Here is a 6805-nt window from a genome sequence, read left to right as displayed (position 1 = left end):
GAACACCATGCAAAGGCCACTGTTTACAGCAATTTAAGTTATGTGTGTGTATATATATATATATATATATATATACACACACACATAACTTAAATGCAACTGTCTGAAAACAGCATAATAGTCAAAATAAATATTTTAATAAAAATATTTGGTCGGAGTTCCCATTTAAGTATGATGCGGGATTCTGCCACCCAAAAATTGAACTGTGTATGGATTGCATCCTCAGCACTACCTGATATATAAGATTTGATTGTCCCAGGAAAATGAATTCCCTCTGGCTGTGCATTAGAAGAGCTTTAGTGTTACATCTATATTTATTACCGTGTTTCCCCGAAAGTAAGACAGTGTCTTACTTTCTTTTTATCCCTAAAAGCCCCACTATGTCTTACTTTCGGGGTATGTCTTATATTGGGAAAAAATTGAGAGTGATGGGAGTTATGATGTACTTTTAGAGCATAATTAGATCATGAAAAAGACATTGGAAATGGTACAGCATAACACCCATCACTCTCACACACTTACCAATCAACACACCTACCAATCCACACGTATACCAATCCACACACATATACACAAATCCACACACGTATACACAAATCCACACACATATACACTAATCCACACACATATACCAATCCACACACATATACACCAATCCACACACATATACACCAATCCACACACACATATACACCAATCCACACACACATATACACCAATCCACACACATATACACCAATCCACACACACATACACCAATCCACACACATATACACCAATCCACACACACATACACCAATCCACACACATATACACCAATCCACTCTCACTTAATTCTTTCCTACCTTTCCTTTCTTCTTTCAGCTTCTTTTCCTCCTCTTCGCTCCTCTTCTTCAGTTCTGTCTTCTTCCTGGTTCAGAGGGCACGGACAGCGGTGGGCGCGGCTTCAGTGTTGTGCGCCGGGATCTGACAAGAAACCCCGGCGCACAACAGCTGTTGCCGCGCAGATCACAAGGGAGCGGTATCGGAGGTCATTAACAGACCTCCGGCTCCCTTGAGTGATTTTAAGCCGGGTTGAACCCGGCTTAAAATCACTCAAGGGAGCCGGAGGTCTGTTAAAGACCTCCGATACCGCTCCCTTGCGAGCCTGCTCCTCCAGCGGCGGACATTACTGTCCGTCTCTGGAGGGGTGCCGGGTGCCGCAGGTTGGCACCCCCTGGAGTGTGGCGCCCTGTGCGGTCGCACACCCCAAAGGTCGGCCCTGCTCTAAGGGGCCGGCCTTAGGGGTCTGCGGCCGCACAGGGTTTAAATAAAAACATCGGGGGTTTTTTTCAACTTTATTTAACATCCTCCATGTTAAATAAAGTTAAAAAAACTTTATTTAACATGGAGGATGTTAAATAAAGTTAAAAAAAAACCCCGATGTTTTAATTTAAATCCTGTGCGGCCGCAGACACGTAAGGCCGGCCTTGGTGGGGACTTCCCGGCCCCTTAGAGTGGCGGACCCGGCAAATCCCCCGTGTTTCCCCGAAAGTAAGACATATGTCTTACTTTCGGGGTACGGCTTATATTAGCCGACCCCTCTGAAACCCCCGATACGTCTTACTATCGGGGGTGTCTTACTATCGGGGAAACACGGTACTAATCCATTATACAGGGTGTGTATAATGTCCAAAGCAGGACACCTTCTCTGGAAGAGCATGTTACATGGAGCTGGGTCTTAAAAACCCGTTTGAAGCAGTGTGAGGAGTAACACCAATCAATAGAAACACTCACCAGTCAGTCACCAGAAATTCCAGATATTGACAAAGGTCTTGGATGTGGACCAAAATGTTTATGTATGGATCTAGGTTCAGTAAATAAAAAGATGGTGGATTGAATGTAGGAAATGTATTGGATTTGTGTGTGTGTATGCAGTATATATATATATATATATATATATACATATACATATACACCAATAACAAAAGTTATGGTGGGTACCGCTTAATTTTTTTTTTACAGTTCACAGTTTATTAAAAGACATGAAATACATACATGGTAATGCAAAGAGACACTGGTAGCATGTCAGTCTGCACAAGGTACATAATTCAGATACAGAGATACAAGTATGGAATGCTTTACAAGTACGGCCTGCGGACCGTAAAGTGAGAGAAATCAAAAAGTAGTCGTCACTCAGAGAGGATACAGAATAATATGACCAATTAGCAGGACTGCTTATACAGAATGGTTCGAACCAGGGTACCGTAAGACTAGTGTTAGCGTCACTGGGCAGAGTGATGCCAGAGTATTTTGAGTACACAGCGACAATAGTTAAAACCATGAATATTCAATACAAACATTAAATTAAAAAAAACAGAGAAACACAAATAAATGGGACCACAAGTCCCGTCCGGTGGAGACGGAACCAGAGTGTATGTGTAATGGTATGGTGAGGTAGGACCCTAGATGGCGGAGTGGGCCAGGCCAAACAGGAACCAGAAAGTCAGAGAACCAACCGGGTCAGACAGGTAATCAGGATAAGCCAAATCAGAATCCAGAGACAAGGTCAACAAGCCGAATCAATACCAGACGAGCAGGAATCAGGAGCCGAATCAGGAGACAGGAACAAGGTCAACAAGCCAAGTCAAGTCAAGTTAAGTCAAGTCAAGTCAAACCGGAGCAGTCAGTCACATCTAATGCGCAAGCAAATAGCAAAAATACACCAACCAAGGGTGATCCAGAAGAGGAAGTCCGGGTTTAAATAGGGAGAGGAGGAGGCGTGTCCTGCATGAAGAGGTCACCCGAGCTTATAAAGGCATGTTATAAATGTAACGTGCAATATTAAGTTTTGACCACACTGTGGTACCTGTTTGCCGCGTGGTCGGCCATGCGGTGAAGACGCCGACCGGGTAGCGGTGGTACTCACTGCCTGGGAAGCCGCCTGAGGAGACTGTCCTCTCTCTCTCTCTCTCTCTCAAAACCTGGGAATAGTCGCCTTAGCAGAGGTAAGAAAAAGGATGGTAAGGCTACGCTTATAGCAGGCCATTAGCTGAAAGCGCATTATGGGAGATGTAGTCCTGCAGCAGCTGGAGGGCCACAGGTTGGACACCCCTGGCTTATAGGAACCCAGAGGCACATAATTCACACGGAGGAGCACACTAGCCAGGTCAAATGAGATATCAGGGTCATCAACAAAACGTATTATGCGGAGGACAGTATCCCAAAATGGTTTCATTAAGGAGCAGTCCCACCACAAGTGAAGGTAGGTACCTGCAGCGGACCCACACCTCAACACTTAGGAGGGACATGGGCGGCGAAGCGGTGTATGTCCACGGGAACCCTGTACCAACGGGTGAGAAGCTTGTAGGCAGACTCCTGGAGTTTACTGAAGATCGAACAGCTGTGTGTGAGTGTAATAGCCTTGTCCCAGGTGGCCGAGTCGAGAGAGATACCCTACTCGCCCTCCCACAGACTCAGGTAATAAGGTTTAGTTGAAGAGCGACCGTCCAAGTATATTCTGTAGAGTCGAGAAAGTAGGTGAGAGGATGCACCATTATCCGCACAGATAGATTTGAGAGGTGTCAGTGTCCTGTCCAGGGAGGCAATGGACGTAATGAAGTGTTTGATCTGATGATGGAGACATTTTTGGGGGACATGGGAGTAACCCCTCTCAACAATGTAGCAAGGGGGATGAAGTCGCCCAGGTGAAGAAATTTAGAAACCCGGAGAATCTTTTCGCCCGACACCAGGAAGAGGCGTAAAGCTGATTCTCCTCCCGGCAGGGGTACCCCTTAATTTTAAGTGGGAGGGTTTTCCATCACCTTTACCCGCAATAACTTTTGTTATTGGTATTGCTTGTGCTTCCCCAAGCTTCAAATAGTAAGCCCTTCAAACGTTTTGGGTAACGTTTGGCTGCAGTGCCATCTTGCTTTACCACTTTCTGCTATAGATGGACATAATAGACCAAGGTGGCTGAATTAAAACAAATCGGCCGAGAAGAGTGGGACAAAATTCCCCCACAGTGACGCAAAAGACTAATTGCCAGTTATTTCAAAGATTTGATTGCAGTTTTTGGTACAACCAGTTATTAGGTTTAGAGGGCAACTACATGGATGATAAAGGCTTTGGTTTACTCTTTACCTTCAGTGATTTAAATTATCATTTAAGAGTCACATTTTATGTTTATTCATTTGTCTTATATTAAAACGTGTTGGGCCAAATAAGCAAAAATAGAAGAAGTCGGAAAGGACGCAAATACATTTTCACAGCACTGTATGGATGAAATCCCCCTATGCTGGTATTACTTGCATCATAGAGGGTGCATTTTACTTGTCAGCTAGCCTTAGGTGAAATTTACTGCAATGCCAACAAGGTGGCAGCCCCTAACTATACTGTAGTTAGTTGAATCCCTTTATCTAATTAAATGTCTCTACAACCCCCCTAATTGTTCATTCCTCCAAACTATTCAATATTAATCCTCTGAAAGAGGTCGATGCCCACTTTTTCACCCTGAATTCTGGGGGGAAAAGTTTCAGCCAGCCTAAATTTTGGAAATGGCTGAAGAAGGACACATCCCCGAGTTTGGGTAAAAGTTTCTTCATAAGGCTTAAGCAAAAAAAGAACATGCTTTTCCTTTAATACCTTCTCTGCCTCTTGAATATCATTTACACATAAATAATCAAGCTGTTTAGACAAGGAGTTAGTACAAGTATTGTGTTGTGCGAGGCTCATGAAGGCAAGGACCAACTAAAGCTCGTTCTTTTACTTAATCCAATTTATTCCGCAAGTCTGAATAATTTGTATCTGTTATCAAAAGCAATTTAAGGAAAATATCAAAGTAATATCACCTCATTATTCACAGACACCAGTTATGTCTGTGAATACCAGTTAAGTATAAATATTGATGGACCCTAAGCATTTCTGTATCCAACGCATCCTTTTACGCAACACAAAGACATAGTGAGTTTGAAATTGTTATTCTCAATTCGAAAGAAGGCTTTTGTAGGTAGTGGTGGTTGCCAATAGAACACGAATGTTACATTTTCGTTCGGCAAACCGAATAACGAACAAACAATTATGGCAGTGGATAAACGTACATGAAGATGCACAACAGGAAGAATCTTCGTTTCTTTGTGTTCGTGTATATATATATATATATATATATATATATATATATATACTAGGCTAGCCTATTAGTTAAGACAAACTCCCTAAATATCTCCTAGCTTATCTCCCTGGTCCCTTCCCCCATACAAGTCTAGCCTATTTTAAGTCTTCTATAGTATAGCAGGGGTTAATATGGGAATCCACAAGGGAGAAAAAGCTGATAGTGTGAGAACCACGGCTTCATCAGGGCGGGCAATCACTAAGCGGAATCACGACTTTGGCGCCAGGATTTAAAGGTCCATAATAGCTACTCTATTGGCCGCCGGCAGGGAGTTGTCTGGCATCAACCAATAAAGAGTCTGAGCAGCTGCTCTTTCCCATTCATTCTTTAGTGTGAAATGAATGCAGTTATGTCAATGTTGCTGCTAACTAGACTTGGGCACCAGGGTTGTCTTCGTGTTCGTGCTCGTTTTCGGCAAAAAAAAAATCTTCAGATTCTGTGAATAATCGCCCGTTCCTGTCTTCTCTTCGGGCGAATATTTGTGGACATTCTTCGTGTTCCTTTTTTCTTTGTTTTTTACGGTTTTGTATAAGGGGTTAATTTGGGGTTAACGCGTACCGCAGCAGCTCTAGCGCCAGGAGTTTAAATGTCCGTATGAGCAACTCTATTGGTTGCCAGCAGGGGGCTCGTCTGCCATCAACCATTTCTTGAATGTCGGGAGGGTGAATGCTGAAGGTTCCTTGGGAGTAGATTCCAGAGATATGGGGCAGCTCAAGTGAAATCTTGTAGACGGGAAAAGGAAGAGGTGATAAGTGAGGAGGAGAGCCTTAGCCCATGGGAAGAACGTAGGGATCGAGTAGGAGAGAATTTGCTAATGAGGTCGGAATGTAAGGAGGAACACTATTATGGATGGCCATATATATATATATATGTACCAGGATTTTAAATTTAATTCTAAAAGTAACTGGGAACCAGTGGAGGGTTTCACAGAGGGGGGAAGCAGAAGAGGAGAGACGTGCAAGGAAGATGAGCCTAGCAGCGGCATTTAGGATAGTGGAGTGCCAACCAGAAGTGTGTTGCAGTAGTCAAGACGGGAAATGATAAGTGAATGAACCAGAGTTTTTGTGGATTCTTGGGTGAGGAATGGGTGGACATGAGAGATGTTTTTTAGGTGCAAGCGGCAGGATCTGGCGAGGGACTGAATGTGAGGGATGAAGGAAAGGTTTGAGTTAAGGATGACCCCAAGGCATCGGGCCTGGTAAGTAGGAGAGATAGTTGTGTTGTTAATGGTGATAGAGAATTCAGGTAGTGGAGTGGAGATGGAGGGAGGGAAGATAATGCGTTCAGTTTTAGAAAGATTAAGTTTGAGGTAGCGTTGTGACATGAGAGATTGAGAGAGATCAGGAGAAGACAGGTAGATTTGGGTATCATCTGCATGTAGATGATACTGGAGGCCAAATGAGTTGATTAGTTTGCCAAGAGAGGAAGTATAAAGAGAGAACAGCAGAGGGCCAAGGACTGAACCTTGGGGGACACCAACCGAAAGTGGAAGGGGCGATGATGTCTTGCCAGAGAAGTTGACAGAGAAGGAACGGTTAGACAGATATGAGGAGATCCAGGAGAGAGCTGTATCTCAAATGCCTATAGAAGCAAGTGAGTCTAGAAGAAGGTGGTGATCAACAGTATCGAAAGCAGCAGAGAGATCCAGTAGTATTA

The sequence above is a fragment of the Spea bombifrons genome, chromosome 3 (genome assembly GCF_027358695.1).
Source record: "Spea bombifrons isolate aSpeBom1 chromosome 3, aSpeBom1.2.pri, whole genome shotgun sequence".
NCBI classification, from domain to species: Eukaryota; Metazoa; Chordata; class Amphibia; order Anura; family Pelobatidae; genus Spea; species Spea bombifrons.
This window is presented reverse-complemented; position numbering follows the sequence as displayed.